This window comes from Rutilus rutilus (assembly GCF_951802725.1).
Source record: "Rutilus rutilus genome assembly, chromosome: 23".
NCBI classification, from domain to species: Eukaryota; Metazoa; Chordata; class Actinopteri; order Cypriniformes; family Leuciscidae; genus Rutilus; species Rutilus rutilus.
In genome coordinates, this window is record NC_140233.1 from 4,870,188 (window position 1) to 4,891,258 (window position 21,071).

Consider the following 21,071-nt stretch of genomic DNA (forward strand, 5'->3'; position numbering starts at 1 on the left):
TAATTATTTTCGTTACTTGTTTAGAATGTCGTCCGTTCGCTTTATTTGATGTTGTCCATTCCAAATGTTCCAATCATACATTGGCACTCCTTTGTTTAACTAGGATGATCCTCAAAAAGATGCATGCAAAAAGGCATGAAAACTAACCCATAAGCCTTTAGCATAGTGTTTTTACTGTAAGCACATTTATAGCTATTCCAGAAATCTCGTAGGTTGTTCGGACATGATCATATTTGTCCAGGTGTTATTGTTTTCACAAGACACAGATTGCTACAGACAGGTTGAACGTACATCTCTGTTTTTAACAAGCCTGTGAGAGCAGCGGAAACGCTTGTTTCTGGGTCTAATGTTTGCTTTGATATGCGGTAAGCTATCCGGGGCCTTTGGCAGCGCTGTTGCCGCTGGTTTATTTATTTGAGGATGAATTATACACGCTGTCCTTGGTGGAAAAGCCCTCAACTTGAGTCTGAATTTGGGTTGAGAAACATCGGCGGAGTCTTGCTTGTCCTGAAGTTTCTCTTTGAAAGCATCTATATATATATATATATATATATATATATATATATATATATATACACAGGTTATGTTGCATCTGTAAGTAATTGTCTCATACTTGCATTTAAGTTCGATTTATCTAAAGTCTGTTTACTTCATCTCCAGAATCAATAGAAATTGCTCTTTGTTGTTGTCTGATCTAAGACCAGTTGTGATGCTTTATTTACGATGGGTTCCAGTGGTGTTTGTTCACTTGAAGTCGCCCCGTGTCAGCGTTTAATGAAGACTCCCTGCCTCGTGCTTCAGGTCTCTGGCCGGCGTTCTGTCAGCGCTGAGATTTTTACTGGCATCCAGGGCCTTTCTGCAAACAACTTTCTTCATGGAGACCGCCATGCTCCCTTCTCGGCTGGTCTTTGAGCCTCGAGTCACCATGGTGACGCTCATTAACTCTCCATTCAGTGCTTATTAATAACCCTTCCCAAGACAGGGTTGGAGAAATGGCTCTGCGTGTGAAAAAAAAAAAAAAATTTGAGTTTGTCTCAAGTCCTTGACTACCTGTCATACAGTAAATTATTGTCCTTTCAATTCCTGGCCCGCCTTCCCTGCTAATATTGCTACATGTCATTTATTATTCTTGATTGAATTGGCTGACACTCCGTGTCAAGTTATTATGAGGTTTCGAGAAGTAATTTGTTCTGCTGTGAATGTTTAGAGTCGGTTCACAGTAGTTGTTTAAGGCGATGGGATTTGATTTCTGTGAATCCGTTTGGACTGGCCATTTCAGTAAATAATTGATATAGAAAAATTATTATAAGAAAAAAACTTTAATTCTAGCTTATGCATTCTTTTTTTTTATCAACACTTGAATGTGGGTAAGTTTAATAAAAAAAAGCAACATTTTGAGCAAAACGCTGAGAAAATCATGTTTTTGTCCAAGAATATGTCTGGATGGTATTCAGAATGATGATCAAAACACACAGATGGATTAGATCGAGTCCATCAACACACTTAAAGCTTCACAGTACGGTAGCTCGTCCTGGGTCGACATTTCATTCGGTACTGTTAGGCAGTTTTTATGTGCTGTTTAATGTCAATAATCGTGTTATTTTACATGTGCATCTGCTTGCATATGCGCAGAATCAGAAACAAGCGAGGGCATGTGTTTTGATCAGGAGATTCTTTCAGAAGATGTGTAAAGCATCTTTTTCAGAAACAACTGAAAGCTGGAAATTTCCATCAATGGCGGGAAAGCGTTATCTCATAAATGACGGAAAGTTTCATCAATGGTGGGGAAGAGTTATTATTTTTCAATTTATTTTAATTTTTGATTATGCATTTTTGTGGATCAAAGAAATTGTGATGCATAGGAGAATTAACTGAAAGGTTGGGGTCACCTTGTCTAAATTTTCTGCGGTAAATGCATGTGTAATAAAGTGACTGCGGGCTACGAGATAGCCATGCATAGGACAATATTGGTTTTGTAACCTTATCTCTGACAAGCCGTAGGATTTGTGCCAGTCAGTCTGTCCTGATATAGAGTGTGTGTGTGTGCCGAGCAAGCGTGTCACAGCTCTTAAACATGTCCTGGCAGAGTTTGTTTGCTGGTGGGCATATCAAATGTCTTCCAAAGTGTGTGAGCGCGCTCGTTTTCTCCAACTGAGACTATGCCCTCGCGATCACCTCATGTGACCAAAGCAATTCCGGTTACACAGCGAGAATGTTTATTTATATTGGTGTTTTCTCACGTTCCACTCCCACTGACACACACACACACACACACACACACACACACACACACACACTGTTCCCTGGCGAGCACCTCAGAGGATCAAATCTCGTGTTATGGCAGCGTTTGCATTAAATTAATTTAGTTATTAATCGAATCCCTCTGTGCGGCACGATGCCGGTGTCTCGCTGTCATGGCGACGACCCACCTTGAGATCTATTTGCATTGTAATGGGATGGTAATCCAGCGTTTCTTTCCCTATTCATCCGCATCTTTCAAATGCCTCCGCACGGAGATGTCAACTAATCCGGCCTGGAGAAGTTAAATCCACGTAAACGCTTTGCAGTCTTGTGCTGACCTGGAGTCAGGGTGGCACACCGTTTCAGTCAGAATATAACGCTTGAAAAGAGTGTTAGGTGAGGTTTAGTCTAAACTCATTTTTTGAGCGAAACAGTGTTTTTAATGTGCAAAAGTATCCGAAAGTCTTGGAAGAGTGGAGTTAAAAATGAAAGGCATGACTGATGTCGGCCAGAAATGAACGTTGACAAAAGACTGAGAGATGACAAAGAAAAAGATGTAGTTATGGTGCAAATCAAATATGGTGAATATCCAGTGTGACTGACATGAAAATTGCAAAAATTCTTGAGTTTTTACACTGAAATTGCATTGCAAAACAGGGTAGCACTTTATTTTACAGTCGTACACACAATGTACTTATTATAGTTATTATAATAAGTAGGTACTTAAACTGAACCTAACCTTAACCCTGTAGTTACCTTATATTACCCAGTACTTTCATGGGTAAGTACACGTACTCTAAAATTAAGTGCAACTACGAACAGTTTATTTTAATATATGAACGTGGTCCAGATCGTTCTCCGATTCAATTAAATGTTGTCTGTATGCATCAGATCCGTCTCGCGTGATCAGCACCGGTTGTCCGGATCTGATGGTCTGAAGGTGTGTGTGTTGTGTCAATCCTCCAGACTGTTGAAAGCATTACGTTTGTGTTCACACTGAGATGTGAATCTTCACAGCAGAATGATGAAGCCGTGATTTGGTTGGTTTCTTTCTCTGACTCAACATGCTGCAATTTCTTGCTGAACATTCACTCGTTCCTGAAAGATTTATAGATCATTCTCTCTCCCCCTTTTTTTTTTCTTTTTCATGTAGCATACCTCACTTTTGTCCTCCTTGTGCTCTCCCTTCGACTTCAGCACGGTTTTAATTCGTCAGCTCATTTCAGATTCTCACCTTGAGATCGTGTCAAGTTTATTGTTGTTTAGTCCCTCAGATTAAAGACCAATTTTAAAGATCAGTGTTAAGCATCTCACCATAAACAGACCCTCCTTCCCATGGCTTCGGCCCAAGCGGCTCCATAAATATCATCTCATCCGTCCAGGGTGACAATTAATTATTTAGCTCACATTTCAGGCATCGTGGTTTGCACTTGTGACCACATTCTGTGGGTTCAGGAGACGTCACGTGATTCGCAGATTCACCTGCACGTGAACCCTCGGCATAAGAGCCCCGCTGCTTCACAACAGAGCTTTTCAATAATGAAGGCGTTCGCTGTGAAGGAGATCTGCTCGCTAAGCGCTCATGCAGGAGCATCTCTGGTTGGAGATCAGCCCGACAGCAACAATCTGTCTATTGTTCTGTCTATCTATTGTTCTGTTTAATGCTCTATCTATATGTCGGTCTGTCTGTGATAAATTGACAGAATGATAAGGGGCTTTCGCACCGGGTAGTTAACTAGCCACCAGGTTGGCTCCCCGAGAACTGAGGCCCTGTCCCGAAAGGCACCCTAAACACTCAGTCTTCCTACCAGTCTGCACTTTCGTGACGTAACGCCACTTTGACTGTCAGGAAGATGTCCACTGCAAAAGTGCGCATCGAGGGAGCATACCGACCGCTAAAGTACCCTTCTGAATCCTAAAATGACAAATGGCGCGCCTGCTGCTGCCATTGTAAGTCCACAAGACTGAAAGTGCATATGAAGTGTGCCATTTGGGACTGGGCCTAAATGTTCACCTAGGGCCATTTTCCTGGTTGCATGCCAGTAGGAACTCTGAAGTGACATAAGCTTAGTTTGTGGATTAAATATATAGGCTATAGTAGGCGCCGATGGCCTCGTGGTCAGCGGCCCGAGTTCGAGTCCCGGCTCGTGGACCTTTCCCGATCCCATCCCCCGTCTTTCTCCCAACTCGCTTCCTGTCAACTCTCTACTGTCCTGTCCCAATAAAAGGCAAAAATCACAGAAAAAACAATATATAAAAAATGTAATTATATATAGGCTATAAACTGTGGCGGGTGCTGGTGTTTCGCGTGCGTTTGTCCAGTCAGCGTACACTTATCTCACAGTTCTTATAGTGCTGGTTTAGACCCTAATCTGATGTAGGAGCTCATTTAGTCCCCCAAAAAGTGTTTCTAGAACTAAAATCGTTCCCAGTTCCTGCGGTGCAAACACGCTAAAAAGTGGGTACAGATACTATCATGGACGGACGGACGGATGGACAATTTATAGATGGATGGATGGATGGACAATAGATGGATGGATGGATGGATAGACAATGGATGGATGGATGGATGGATGGATGGATGGATGGATGGATGGATGGATGGATGGATAGACAATGGATGGATGGATGGATGGATGGATAGACAATAGATGGATGGATGGATAGATGGATGGATGGATGGATGGATAATAGATAGATAGATGGATGGATGGATGGATGGATAATAGATGGATGGATGGATAATAGATGGATGGATGGATGGATGGATGGATAATAGATAGATAGATGGATGGATAATAGATGGATGGATGGATGGATGGATGGATAATAGATAGATGGATGGATAATAGATAGATGGATGGATGGATAGACAATAGATGGATGGATGGATGGATGGATGGATAGACAATGGATGGATGGATGGATAGACAATAGATGGATGGATGGATGGATAGACAATGGATGGATGGATGGATAGACAATAGATAGATGGATGGATGGATGGACAATAGATGGATGGATGGATGGACAATAGATGGATGGATGGACAATAGATGGATGGATGGATAGACAATAGATGGATGGATGGATGGATAGACAATGGATGGATGGATGGATAGACAATAGATGGATGGATGGATGGATAGACAATGGATGGATGGATGGATGGATAGACGATGGATGGATGGATGGATGGATGGACGATGGATGGATGGATGGATGGATGGATGGATAGACAATAGATGGATGGATGGATGGATGGATGGATAGACAATAGATGGATGGATGGATGGATGGATAGACAATGGATGGATGGATGGATGGATGGATGGATAGACAATAGATGGATGGATGGATGGATAGACGATGGATGGATGGACGATGGATGGATGGATAGACAATAGATTGATGGATGGATGGATGGATGGATGGATAGACAATAGATGGATGGATGGATGGATGGATAGACAATAGATGGATGGATGGATGGATGGATAGACAATGGATGGATGGATGGATGGATGGACGGACAGACAGACAGACAGACAATGGACGGACGGACGGACGGACAATAGATGGATGGGTGGATGGATAGACGATAGATAGATAGATAGATAGATAGATAGATAGATAGATAGAACAACAGAATGACTGACAGATTTCTATTGTTCTATCATTCTATCGCTTGTTCTGTCTACAATTCTGTCTATTATTCTATAATTTGATCTGTCTTTCCATCTATCGTTCGGTCTATTGTCATTCCATCCAACAGTCTATAGTTTTGTTGTTCTCTGATTCTATCTATCGTTCTATAATTCTACTTGACCATCTATCGTTCTGTCTTTCTGTCGGTCTCCACGGCATTTTGGAGGCACTTCACAGACGGTCATGGCAGGAGTTGGACCAAGTTTAGCCCCAGAAACACAGGTTCATTCATATATTCACTTGCTCTTTACAAATGCAAGTCCATGTTCTTGGAGAATTTCAATAAAATTGCGCTTGCAACTCTCCAACCACGCAGATCCTCCGCAGACTGACATTAGAAAGGAGCCTTTATGAGAAAATGGCAGGATTGCAACTAAGATATCATTTTTAAGACTGGCCATAGCAAAGGTCGTTTCGGAGGCAGAGCAAGTTATTGCATTTGGATGAAAGATTATGAAGGCAAACATTTTATTTTCCTTCGGAATAACAAGCAGCAGTAAATCGTTCACAACGAGATCAGGAACGTGTATTAAAGTAAACAGGGCTGATTTTGATTTCATGGCTTATTTTTGCCCTCTAAACAGCATCTTTTATCTCAGTGAGGATGCCCTTTAGAACAGGATTTAACTGTGACATTTTCAGAATATCTTTCCACGGATGTCAGCGGTGCATTTGACTCTCCCCCGCAGTGGCTCTATGTCTCCAAAAAGAAATAAGGTTGAACAAATCTCCAAATATTCAGTAATGCTTCTGCCGGAGCAGTTCAAAGTTAAGTCACAAAAAAACATGGTAATCTCATGACTATAAATCAGATTTTTGATTGGGGACAGATTTCTTATTAATCAGGAAGCTTTGATTGCAGTCACAGATGAGTGGAGGAAATGCCCCGATAACCCCATTTCTCTTCAGAGAGGATGTCGTGGATCATTTTCTGGCATTGGCCCTATTAGATTAAATCTGCCCCCGCCCCAGGTGGGGGTCGCACCCTCGGGGAATGAATCCAGGGAATAAAAAACATGTGCCGGTTAATCTGAGTTGATCAGACTTGTTCGTAAACGAAATCCTCTCTAGGTTTGGTCAAGAACGAGGGTAGGTCAGAGCCGATGGCTTACTTAAACTGAGAGATTCACATGATTTTAAAACCTCAGTCCATATGGCTTATATCACGGAGAGATTATACCAGTCGCTGGGACACTTGCTTGCGTTTTTATCTTGGTTAAAGAGCTTATGAGCACGAGAGAAGAGAAAGGCATCAGATTGCTTCCTCATTTTGCTTACCGGCATGTGGTTTAAAAGCAAAAAATCATTATGTACGTATGACTTTTGTATTGGAGTCTACATTTTTGCACGTAATGTTGGATTAAATCATTGGCTGAATGAATGTGATTCATGAAATGTAATTATACTTTCTTTTAACAATGATTGCACATTAGTTGTAAACCAATAATGGGGCTGTTCCAAACCATAGTGAGGTTTCCTACCTAGACAGCGTTTTTAGGCGTCATAAGGAGAGTTCTCGACCAAGGATCTAACGAAAAAAATCAAGATTTAGGGTTTTAATTGTCAAAGCTTGAAACCACTATTCTGAATTTCTCCTCCATATGTGAAGAATATAAGTCAGCGTTGCCTTTGAGGATAGAAGTATTCCCAGAATTAATTGTGAATTTTTTTTTTTTATTATTATTTTTTTTTACTAATCATAATTTTAAGATGGTGGGGAAAAGTCCTTTATGTGTATATTTACAAGATTATAAATTAAAAACATATATAATTTATAGTGTTATAAATGATAAAATGTATTTGTTTTGCTCTGAGAAGTATTGATTTTGACTAATTATTGATTTTTATTGAAGTTATTACCAGTGAAAATTTAATTGAAAATCGAGAATCGAATCAAATCGAGGAGCGAATCGAATTGAAATCTTGTGAATCGGAATCTAATCGGGACATCTGATTCGATAACCAGCCCTAATATTTATGTAAACTGTGTTACACACATGTGGGGGGGTTAATTTAAGAATCAGTCACATCATTTGTGTTTTTCATATCAGTTATTTTTGAGGTTTCAGTAAGGATTCCTCAGACGTCGGAGACTATAGGGTTTGACGTGCTCAATTTCCTCTGGCTGTACAATCTTGTTGGCAAGATGAATGTCAAACTTGTTCCTAGATCAGTGCTGTGACTCTCAGAAGTTTTATTCATGCTGTGCTTTAGGCCAGCTGCCTGTGTGTTTAGTGCTGATCTGGAGTCAGGCCCTTACACCCTCTCTCTATCTCTCGGCTTGATTTATCATCTCGGTGCCTCTATAGGCAGTGATGTATGACTTCCCCTCTGTTCTTAATCTCACCCTATAGAGCGATAAACACCGCCAGGTCTCGTCCTCAACACACCACTTTTCATGCACAGGAAAACTTAAAGCATGCATGCAACATGGTCCCTGTAGAGTTTAATGTATTTGCATTAATAATTAATGCACACGTTGCATGCAAATTTTTCATGCTTGAATTGGAACGCTAGCTTAATGCTTAATGCAATGTATATATTGTACATGCCTATTTAAATTTTTTAATAGAATGAAATAACATGCAGTTATAAATATTTCAGTCACTGTTATGCTACATTGTTACGTGACCTCAGCGCATTTGCATGTTTAATTTGACGAGTGCTGTTCAGTTGTCTAAGAAAACAATCATTTCAAACATATTTATTTACATGGAAAAAGTCATGATTTCGTGTTGTTAAATAAAGCTATAAAAAATAAGTTAATCAAAATACAACTGAAATAAATTATAAAATTAGATGAAAAACTTAACAATAGAAATGTTTCCTTGGTAACTAACTGAAATAAAATAAGTTGAAGTATTAGAATTGGCTAAAATTGAAATAAATTTAAATTAAAGCTAAATTTAAAAAATAAAGACAAAAGCGCATGACAAAATTACAAAAAGTTAAACTAAATATAAAATGAAAACTGAAAATATAAAAATAAAAGCTAATTCAAAACATTAGTAAATGCTATAATTAGGGATGAATCCATATGAAAATTTTCGATAATTCTTTATATTTGAAAGCTAATAACCGATATATTGGCTGATAAATCTAAATCCAAATATTTATATAATTTTTGAGAGCCTGATTGCAAAAACAAAAGTCTCACCATTAAAAGCCACGACCCAAAATGTTCTCATTATATTGTTATGTGGCTTATATGACAGATTGCGCTGCACATGTTGCACTGAACTGTATTTTCCTTTTTTTAAGTGATTCCAATCATATTTCAAGCAATTCAAAACCATAATGTTGATCAGTGCGCATCTGAAGTGTCTCAGCTGAAGGATATAATACATTATTTATCAGCTTTAAAACATCGGCCAAATTTTCTTATCGGGTCGATAATGATAACATAAAAAAATGTGCGTATATCGGCCGATACCGATATGGTGGATGATATATCGTGCATTCCTATATAAATGATCGTAACATAAAACTGCTTCATACTTTTGGTTGTTGTTTCCAAACAGGTTTCCCGAAATTATTTCGTCTGCCAGATTGGAAACAGACTGATGAATTGTCTAATATCAAAAAAGTGTTGCGCTACGTCCAAAATCAAATACTTTCCCACTATATACAGTAGTATGCAAAAACAGCATGCCAACTTTTTAACGGTCGCGAAGTAAGTTCAAATTCAAATGACAGACTCCGTGATTTCGGACGTACCATTGATCTCACACTGAATCAAGTGCGTTACAGTGTGGGCTACAAAAAGTGTGTACTTCTCATGATGAGTATTTCAACCAGAAAACCCCCAACTGTGCACAGTATACATACTGCAATTTAGCATGCAGTCATCATCCATCCAGAAGATTCTCCAGGTGTTTGGTTCAGAGGAGACGACACACACACACACACACACAGCTCACAGATGTCACAGACGGCCTGGTAAATATTCTGCTTGCGTTCTGTTCGGCTGTGAAGCACCTGATGGCAACATGCTCTCATCTTGCACACACACACACGCGCAGTGTTTCATTTCAGCTGCTCGGGTCAGTCCGTCCTGCAGGTTCACTTGCTTCACGATAACCCATCGCCCTGTGACGCGTCAGCTGGGATCTGAACTCGCACTACTGCTGAATGAAAACTTTGAGTTAACACACTTCGCCTAGTACCTGGAAACATCAAACGCAGTAAAAAGAACCAGAGATGAATTTGAGACACCTGCAGTACACAACAAGAGGACATGCATGGAGTAGTGTATCCCACAATGCAGTGTGCTTAAAACTGTTTATCTTTGTAATCTCAATCAATTTAATTGCCACTTTACCCATGCATGTTATTAGATGTTTAACCATTTTTGCTAATTCTCTTTATTTCTCTAACAAATGCATTACATTAAGTAAAATGAGTTATGAATGGTGACTTTGACTAAAAAAAGTGAAGACTAAATGTCCTTGCACACCAGTCCAAAATTTTCATTTTCATTTCAACAGTTTGAAACGTTTAGCGCTAAAAGCTAAATGCTGTTTTGCATGCCTAAAAAAAAAAAAAAAAAAGCAGTATACTGATTATACTGCTGTTTAGAAGTGCATGTTTCTTTACTTGTTTTCTTAAGTGACCTTTCGTTCTGTTCTTTGCTCTCGCGTCTTCGACCGCGTGCATCTGTGTGAGCATGATAAAAGACTAAATGATGCATTTTGAGGGAGAGTGGTGAAAAACTCTTAAATGCATCAAATCCAGAAGAGGAAAATCTGTCAGTCTAGCTTGGGCTCTCAGAGAGATGGGTCTGATATCAGGCCTGTAATTACGCAGGGATGTGACTTGCCTCTCTAAGCAACAGGGGAGAATTGGTAGGAGGAGAAATGCAATCTTTCTCTCCCATCTTGTCTGGTTTGAATTATTTAACCGGTGCACAATGTTCGCAACTGTTACAAATGTTAAAATCCATGTTGAATGAGATGCTCTTGAATTTTCAGCGTGTTTTTTTTTTTTTTCTCTCCTCTTATTGGTCTCCAGACAGGATCGCGGAGGTCATTAAACCTCCGCCGTGCCCGTTTGGGTTCTGCTGACCTTAGCGGGCCGCTTGGCGCAGGAGGAATAAGAATCAGAGGTCATTGATTTGCAGTGGTGCTCTGGAATATCTTCTCTCGCTGCAGGGGAGGAACTGATGCTGGTTTGTCCGATTTCCTCTTTTATTTCTGGATCAAACAGGCTCCCCGTGATGCACTCATTGGTATCAAGCGGCAACCTTCCAGTCTCTCTCTTGAATCCGACACGGAAGTGATTTAAACTGCAATTCATCGACTGGCCACTAGAGACAGGCTCCAAAAGAGAGTCAATCCCATAAAACCCCCATGTTAAAATGCCCAACTTTACAGCAGAAAAAAACATGTTTACAGCCTGGTGCAAAAAGTGGTTTTGGTCTATATAGCTAATTTTGCCCTTCATGACAACTGTGAGGTGGGCGAATTTGCTTATAACTCATCCGTTTAAATTATATTAAGCCTCATGTCACCTCCGCTAATACGCCTCTTTGCCAATTTTCGTTTATCCGGGAATGAAGCGCGGCCAAGATGGCGACGGCCGGCTCCGCCCACTTTGGGCTTCAAAAATTGTGGTGGTTGGTTGAGGAAAGCACAAACCAAGGTTATTATATAGTTTAATTTAATCTATTTCTTTTTTTTCTTTTTAGTTTTAGGCTTTTTGCATGTTGAAAACTGACTTGAAGACATTAATCCCGCCCTTGGCTTCTGATGCTAACAGGTTTGTTGTTCGAGATTTTTCAACCCTAGAATTTGGTGGAAAGTGAAGAGCTTGGGTTTAGAAAACATTTGAGCTGCAACTCATTTTAAATGCTTTTGTTAAACCTGACATTAACTCACCAACATGGTCAAACACATGGTTATTTAATCAAGGTCTGTCCTCCTGGCTTTCATTAGCATCAGCGAGGAAAGGTCAGTGGTGTGTTTATTGTTTTATGAAGCTTTAGTCTGAAACCCTGTGACTGCGGTAACACCGTTTCTACAGTTTAATGGAGTGTTTGTGTGTGTTTTGATAGAAATTGAACCAGTGGTTTTGGAAAAGAAAACATTGGGGAATGTAATGAGGCTCAGTCTCTTAATATGCACCCATGACTTCCACTGTTTTCTATAAGTTTCTAGAGGATTTGATATTGATGATAAGCCAGTTATGGGTTATTTGTTGGTGTGCTGATCAATGTAGCTGCTCTGATACTGACTTTTCTCTTCTCAGTGTAATCAATGACAGACGGTAAAGCGTGTGTGTGTGTGTGTGTGTGTGTGTGTGTCTGTGTGTGTAAGCTGTTGGAGCTTTCTAATAGAGCTGTGGGTGTCTCTTCATTAATCAATGTCCAAACTGCATGCAGGATCTATCACACATAGAGTAATGAAATCACTGCACACCGCGCCGCTGTTGTTCCCAGACTCGCCTTCTTTTAATTAACATTTGGCTCATTTTCCTCACGTTTAATCAGCTCTGAAAGAGAGCGTATCTCGAAGTGGCGCTCCATTGGTTCCTTCATGAGTCGGACTGAAGTCGGTGGTGGTGTGTGTGTATCTGGAGGGATGCCAGTCGGGTTTTTGGACGGCGTTTGAGTGTTGACGGAGACGTTCTCTCAGATACTTTCTCTTTCTTTCTCCGTCTGTCTCTTGTCCTGTCCGAAACGGAGGCCTCAGGAATTGCAGTAAATGAAGTCCACACAATCGGGATGTAAGCTAGTGTTCAAAACTGGATGTGTGTGATGTAAGAATTTAATTATGTTGGCCAAATCGAGTGAGTGAGTGTGAGTGTGAGTGAGTGAGTGAGTGTGAGTGAGTGTGAGTGAGTGAGTGTGAGTGAGTGTGAGTGAGTGAGCAAGCGAGCGAGAGAGCGAGAGAGAGAGCGAGACTCACTATCATACTCTCTCTCTCACACACACACACACACACACACACACACACACACACACACACACACAGACTCTTGATTGATTGATTGATTGATTGAAAAACAAGGTCCTCACCAAGCATATTTATAATACATATATAATATATAATTTATAGTATATATAGATATTATAAATGATATAATATATATGTATTATAAATATGCTTGGTGGGGACCTTATTTTTCAATCAATCATAATTATAATATGTAATTTTATAATTTATAATCATATATAATTTTTTTATTATTTGAATACATTTGTAATGTCAACAGCATGCTCATAATTCTCTACTTTTGTACAATTTCCTTCACTGTTATTTAATGCTTACTTAATTTGAAAACACTAATAATTGAATGACTCAAATAAAATAAATCCCAAACGCACAGCTGACCGTTACATCAAAAGCAACTTTTAAAGAAAACGAATTATTTACTTTGAAATGTCTTTTGATGGCCAAATAAGTTCTCCAAACTCAATAAAGACCACGATGAGCTATGTGTTAGTCTGCGTGAGTGCAGGTTATGTAGTAACAGTCGATGGGGTCATTCAAGGCTGGCTCTGAGAGCGGTCCCTGGGGGCCGACAGTCGAGGGCCCCTCAGGAGGTCCACGTCAGCGCTGTCGATGTGTATTCTCCGGGAGAGAAACGAGCCTGAGGCAGCCTGTCGTCCCTGGTTTAGAAGGGGCATTCCCAGTGGGACTCTCCTATTGGCTGATCCGAAGCGTCAGTCATCATTAGAGAGTTGCCATGGTGACGCAATTCCCATCTCCCATACCTCACCAAATGCTTACTGTGTCCCTGAGCAGAACCTGCGTTACGGTGTTATTGTCTTGCTATACACTTTACAAAAAGGAAAAACTTCGTATAAATATCGTCCAGGTATATTGATATAAGTATCATCCAGCATACAGAAGTTCATATTTTCGTAAATGATAAATTCAGATGTAAAGTAAGAGGTAAAGTAGTGCACTAGTGCTGTAAAGATATGTGCAATAACAAATTTGAGTTAAAAGCGTATTAAAGTGGGAGGGGCTTGTTTCATTTTCGTTTTTTTGCGGTCAACAACAGTGAATATGTGCATGTTTCTTTGTCCTTCCCTTTTCAAAAGTGTTCCCAAATACCAATAATTTAATGTTTTTGGAGTTTTTTGTGATTACCTTTCCATTAAAGTATGACAGTATGTGGATATGGTAATGAGATTTTTATATATATATATATATATATATATATTATTTTTTTTATTATTATTATTATTATTATTATTGAACTCTTGGGTATTCAGTGACCGATTCTTCTTCTTTTAACTTTTGGGCCCTCCTAATATTGAATATTTGGTTAATTAAGTGCTACTGCTCTTTTTTATATTTTTGTAAAGGCTGTATTTATCCAATTACTGGCTTGCAAACAAGTCTCTTAAATAATTTGTTCACAATATGAGGGTATTGATATTCTCACCGCTCGCTGAAACAAATCAAGGAATTATATGCAAACTTCTTCTCTCAGGAATAAAACTAATATTTGAGCAGACGTAGGTGAGACTTCAAAGACTTTCTTGTGTGCCCACTCCAGGAGGAAAAGATAAAGAAAGAGAGAGAGAATGAAAGAGAAACACTCGAGCGGTTTTACCCACTAATACCTGCATGTGTTCTCCCTCAGGCGAGCTGTGCGCCCTCGACTCGTTTCAACAGGTTATGTTGTCATACACAAGGTTAAATGCTCGACCCAAATATGAAATCTAGACACAAATGTTTGGCCCATTCTTGCATTGCTTTAGCACAAATAAACCTCGGTACACAAGGGGGCGATAGAGTTTCCTTGAATCACCTGTGCCGTTAAACCATAATATGGTTTAACGGTTTGTAATATCAAAACCCTCATATTGGCCCTTATTTTCTTCTTTTTTTGCATTTATCTTTACCATTATTTAATGCTCACTTAAATGAATTTTTTAAAACACTAATAATATAATAACACTGGCAAACATCGTTTAATAACATTCCAAAATGTATACACACGACCAGTCAAAGGTTTGGATTCATTAAAACCATTTTTTTTATGTTTTTGAAAAGAAGTCCCTCCATGCTCACCAAGGCTGCATTTATGTGATCAGAGGCAGGCTAAATACACATTAATTGCGCAGATATTAACATAAATAAATACATAATCTCTGTATTACATGCATAATACATTACATACATAGTCTCCAATGCCATCTCTCTCATGTTCGTCCATCCTCGGGATGCTGCTGTTCTTCTTCGCACGATTGTTTCCCCCCAAACTACTTCAGCGGAGCCTACACCAAACACTGATCCCTAAACCTTCCCGTCATTGTAACCATAACCAATGAAATTAGCTGCAGGGCGGGATTTCTGCTTAACTGGTTTGCGCCAAGTGGGATTTCTTTTATTTTTTTATAGAAAGATTAAAAATACGGGAGAAATACGGGAAAATATTTAAACGGGATGATAGCGGGATAGCAAGGTAAAATACGGGAGAATCCCGGGAAAAACGGGAGAATCCCGGGAAAAACGGGAGGGATAGCAAGGTAAAATACGGGAGAATCCCTGGAAAAACGGGAGAATCCCGGGAAAAAAGGGAGGGATAGCAAGGTAAAATACGGGAGAATCCCAGGAAAAACGGGAGGGATAGCAAGGTAAAATACGGGAGAATCCCGGGAAAAACGGGAGGGTTGACAGGTATGCAAGAAATCGAACCGCCCTCTGTAACTTTTTTTTTTGTCACGAATGTTCATTCTACCTTTGAATCAAGACTCGCATTGTTACAGAGAGGTGATCCTCCACGATACCCCCGTCTCCCCGAGGACAGCCCGAGAGATTAATTGATCCCAGAACTATTATTCGTCATCATTACCCTCCATTTCCTCTTGCCATTGCTCTTTTGTTTCCAGATGAGTGTGGAATCACTGTTTGAGAGGCTGTTTTGCTGTGCTTTTTGTATTTGCCTGGTTTTGTAGGGAGCTAATGGCGTGTAGAATCAATTCCTTCTTGGCCCCGGTCCCTCTCTGGAAGCTGGATTGAAGTTTTGCGGGCCACTTTTCGTTTAGGGCACGGGGATGTGTTTTGGATTTCGTTTCGGGGTTGAAAAACAACGGTTTAAGGGGCGCCGGCAGGGTAAAATCCAGTTTATGGCTTCAGACGGACTGTTCGTCTGCAAACTTGTGGTGAATGTGTTCCTTTCTGACCACAGGTTTGAACTAAAGGTGAAAGCGTTTTCCAAATCATCCAGCATGGCCAGATTACATTGCCGTGGAGCAGAATGTTATACAACGAGCTTCGTGTTGTTGTGGTTTTCCCGCTGCCAGAGTTCATGGAGTCAGACGGTCTTTTGGAAATAAAACAGGAGGGAAAGTTGGTTGAACTTCGGCAGGCGTGGGGCAATTGCTTCGCATCGGATTTCACACTGTTGAGCCTTTGCCACGTTTGCTTGTTACAGTGGGGCTTTATTATTGTAATTTGATTAATGGCAAAGTCTTTGTCGGAGCCTCCTTCAATAGCGCCATTGTGTCAGTGTTGCAGAAGTGACTTCCCCCTCCCGCTGGGTCTTGAGGACTGCTGAAACCGTCTCTCGTTGGAGGGGGGAAATAATTTGACAGGCCCGCCCCCCGCCCCCCGTCTCCAGGACTCCCATAATGCCCCCCGTGGGCCCGGCTGCTTGTTCTCACTCGTGTGAGTGATGAAAGAGTGGGACGCGAAGAATCAGCCCTCATTGTCTTGCCATAATCAATTAGCGTACTGCAAACGCTCCCCCTAGACCAGCACCAGCGCCGTAGTAAATATAGTCTTATAAAACAGTCACAGATTTTCTTTTTATCGTGCAGTTTGATGGTTTGACATGAATCTGAGCCGTTCTTAAGATACTAATATGAACCCTGTGTTGGTACGTAACGTGTATGTGGACCTTTTAATAAGGTTGCTTTCCTCATTTGTAAGTCGGTCGCCTTGGATAAAAGCGTCTGAATAAATACATGTAAATGTATTGGTAAAAAAAATTCTGAATGCAAAGCAAGAAATCAAGTTGTAAAATCGTGAAAAGTTATGAACTGCAGATTGGTCACTAAAATTAATATGGAAGCTGGTTCACAATTTGTCGAATTTGTACTTCAGTATAAATTTAAATGAAGATTATTTTATATTTTTTATATGTGTGTGTATAATATATGTGTATATTTTATGTGTATACAGTATATACACAGTACATATATATGTGTGTATGTATGCATGTATGTGTGTGTATGTTATTTATATATATATATATATATATATATATATATATATATATATATATATATATATATATATATATATATATAAAATTACTTTATTTTTTAGATAATTACTTTTTTTATATATAATTCAGGCACTCACACTATAATTCAGGCACAAATATACAGTATATATTTGTTTTATTTTACATTCTTTTACAAAAAATATATTTTTAATATATAACTGGAAATTTTCATACATCATTACATTACAACTTTATATATTTACTTCAGTGTTTTCTGTACCTGTTTTCTGTAGTGTTAAGATTAATGGTGTCCATATCAGAAAATTATGGAAATGATAAAGGGGCTTCAATGCCTGAGGTGCTTCTTTTCTTTTCTTTGTTTTTAGGGTTTTCATATATACCGATTGTTGTTATGACGCTTTCTGAAAATGTAATTGGATATATTGTAAAATAATATGTTTAAATATCAGGTAACTGAATTATCTAATTGGGTTAGTGGTTGACGTTAGGCCTTTGGTTCAGTGGATTTGTATAATTTATAATCCGACAGCTTTGGTGTAAAAATGGTCTATTTCTTGATAAAAATGGATGCTATTTTAGTGCCTGAAGAAGGAAAATGTGCTTTGTTAGTTCAATATGTGCCTGATGCTGTGGGTGTCTACAAAGATGTATTAAATATAGCAAAATAAATGAGCAGAAATCAAACTAAAGCCCATGAATTACCCATAAGGTAATTGAATTAGCTGACTGGGTCGGCAGTTGGCGAAACACTCGAGTTCAATCAATATATTGTCCTCGATTCTGAATGCATTGGGTTCTCAGTGTTACCAATAGGTGTGGAAATGGATTGTGGGATATGTGCCCTCTGGGATGCTCAATTTCCATGTTTTATGAGGTATAAATGGAGTCCCGAGGGAGGAACCCCACTCTATCCAGATGAGCCCCACTTTTATTGCTGTGAAGCGGCCCACCTGTCATCCACACGGGTCTTATGGAGATGGATTACATGTGCGGTTTCTCTCTGTGAATCTGTAATCTTGAGTCACAGCGTGAGGTTAAGTATCCTAACATGCTAATGCCTAACAGAAAGGGATGGGCGGGGGGAGCGATGTGATTGGCTGATGAGTGTGAAGAAGTGCGAGGAGCAGCTATTGATTACCTGTTGAGAGCTAATGACGCTTTGTTTTAAGGTCTAGCTTTGCTTTCAGCGTTAGATCCCAGTTTGCCCTCAATGCACCTGATGTTTGGAAGTGTTTGAGCAAATTCTGATTTATCTGAAGCGTTTGAAAGCGTCAGGTGGAAATGAAAAGTGCAGTTGCTTGAAGATGAAAAGACAGGGGGAAACACAGATGAAAGCATGAACTCTCTAATTCTGATTGGAGTTGGTTCAAGTGAATGTAAAATGAAGCTACTAGAATATGGGTTTTGTTCTTCAGCGGTCGAGAAGGAACGACTGCGTCCCGCAGAACTGAGGCTCTGACTAACGTGAGTGGGAATGAATTGTGATGTTTTAAATGATGTAACTCAACGCTGTCTACAAAGCTTAAACGTGATTAAAACATTCTCCATTACAGTTTAATGTGCAGAGATAATTAAATGAGCCGTTTATGGATTCTGTCTGAAACATTGAGCCTCATTCACTAATTCACTAATATTGTGTGTTTCGCATTGCTTTGTGCTCGGAAACATTCTCACACTGGATTACAGCCGAGTCTGCCGTTCTCAAAGCCAGTTAAAACACAATACATGTTCTTACACAGGCCTGGACTACATTTAATCGTGTTGCAGACCTCTCATTTGCGTGCATACACAAATATTTGCCAAATTTTATACTGGTTTGCTTAAAAATAATACTTTTGTCAGTTTTTGTTTTTCCATTTTAATAATATATATTTTATCATGTAAAATTTGCTTACATATTTTCTTGTTTCCACGGAGAGTATGTGATTATTATTTTTTTTTTTTATATATATATATATATATATATATATATATATATTTTTTTTTTTTTTTTTATTATTATTATTATTATTATTATTATTATTATTATTATTATTTTTCATGTCATGTTTTTTTTTGCTTAGAAATAATATTTCCATTTCAATTATTATTATTTTTAAATTGTTTCTAAGGCCATTGGCAGTATGTGAATTTTATTTATTTATTTATTTATTTATTTGGTGTGTATGTGTGGTTTCAGAATAAATTGTGTATACATTTTTAGTGTGAGCATATTGATGAATTATGATTTCTACTTGAAAATGGTATTTTTTGCAATTCTATTTGCTGCCACTAGAGGTGTGGAAATTAGAGGGCTAATTGATGAAATATTTTGTAGTTTATTTTCTTGGGTCTGTAATTGCAAGTAGGCTGTGGATGTTGATGTCCACAAACCCACGATGAACTCTAGAGACTGTGGATGGGCAAATCCCCGCTTGTAACGCCAGCTCAAGCGTCGCTATACTTCCTTTCACGCTCATCTATGCTGCGCCACCATCTCTTGGTCTCTTAAGCGCCACTCGTGTGCGTTCCCACAATGCAACAGGCTCTCAAACTAAAGCTTGTCTTGGTCCGTTAAATGGAGAAAGGATATAGTATGTGACAGTTTAACCGATTGCCTTGATTTTGTTTTTGTATCTCCGCAGCTTTTCCTTCCCAGCCTTTCTAGGCCACTTCTCGTTCTCTTCAGTCTTTGTATGTGTCAGTATCTCTCTCTCATTCACTAGTATGCCATTTCCCTGGAGAGTCCTTGCCCCTTTCTGAGAGGTCTCGCTGACTGAGGTGGTTTTGAAGTGGGTTTTCCTCAAAGTGTGCAGACTAAGGCTATCAGCTTATACTTATCAACCCAACAGCCTCATTTTCTGGCTGACTCGGGGCTTCTGGGTCAAGGATGCATCACTGTTGCCCTCCAACAGCAATTCTGGACTCCATCCGATTACTCACAGCCAGCCTGTGACAAACATCCAAAGCCACAAACAGGGGCACATTTGGCCACGTTAGTCCAAATGTTTTCCAGCTGGCTTCTCTACAGTTAGCATGCAACTGTGGCTTTCCTATGCGTTGCGTGGTCTTTTTTTAGATCGAGAAAACGCAAGGACACAAGTTTGCATGTCAAGTTTTGAACGCTTTCCAGTTTTAATGGTGCCAATCTACGACTCTTAGACTTCTGTTGGGAGCCTGTGAAACTCATACTAAAGGCTTCATTGTTTTGCCTAACGTTGGAAATAAAATTGAGCCAATTATATAGCATCATTAAAGTAGCTAATCTGTGAATGGTTTTATGACATAAAAGTAATTATGTGCTGTTTGCATCTGTTTCTCAGGTACCATTTTTTTTATGAAGGCATATTTTTAGTACCAAATTAGCTTGCGTGACAAACAAGCAGCTTCCGTCTCAGATTATGTATTTGGTGCTTTGTGTTGAACAGCAGAAGCTTGTCATTTCCTACGTAATTAAAGTACGAAGCAGCTTGCTACGTTACGCAAAGTCTCGCCGTAATTGTTTTCGCACAACACCACTGGTGCAGGTAATTGGCCATTAGTGCCGTCTGAACAATGCAGGTTGGTGACTGAACGCTGTTATGTTTTTTAATTATACGTCACTGTGAACGTCAAGCAATTATGTTGGTTTATAACTTTTCCCAGAGGTGTTTTTGCTCAGTGGACAGGTGAGGGATTTGACCCATAAATGGTCCAGAATGAAAATCACTTAGCCAGCAAAATAACACGATGAAAGAGCTGTAATTTTGTGTTTTTGAGAGCATAATTTCAAAGATTATGTTGGTTTATTATTGCATGCAGGGTTAGAAATTAACTTTTTCACTCGCCGGCCAATTTGACTACTAAATTAAGTTACCGGCCATTCAGAACTTCGACTAGCCCAAAAAAATAATAGAAATGAGAAAAAACAGATTAACTACATCACAGATATATAT

The 21,071-nt window shown here is 39.4% G+C and overlaps 1 protein-coding gene across 6 annotated transcripts in view; it reads left to right on the forward strand.

Annotated features, from left to right (window-relative positions):
• Window positions 1-21,071, forward strand: part of neo1b (neogenin 1b) — a 135,387-nt gene that overhangs the window by 20,469 nt on the left and 93,847 nt on the right. The gene's annotated exons all lie outside the window — the stretch shown is intronic.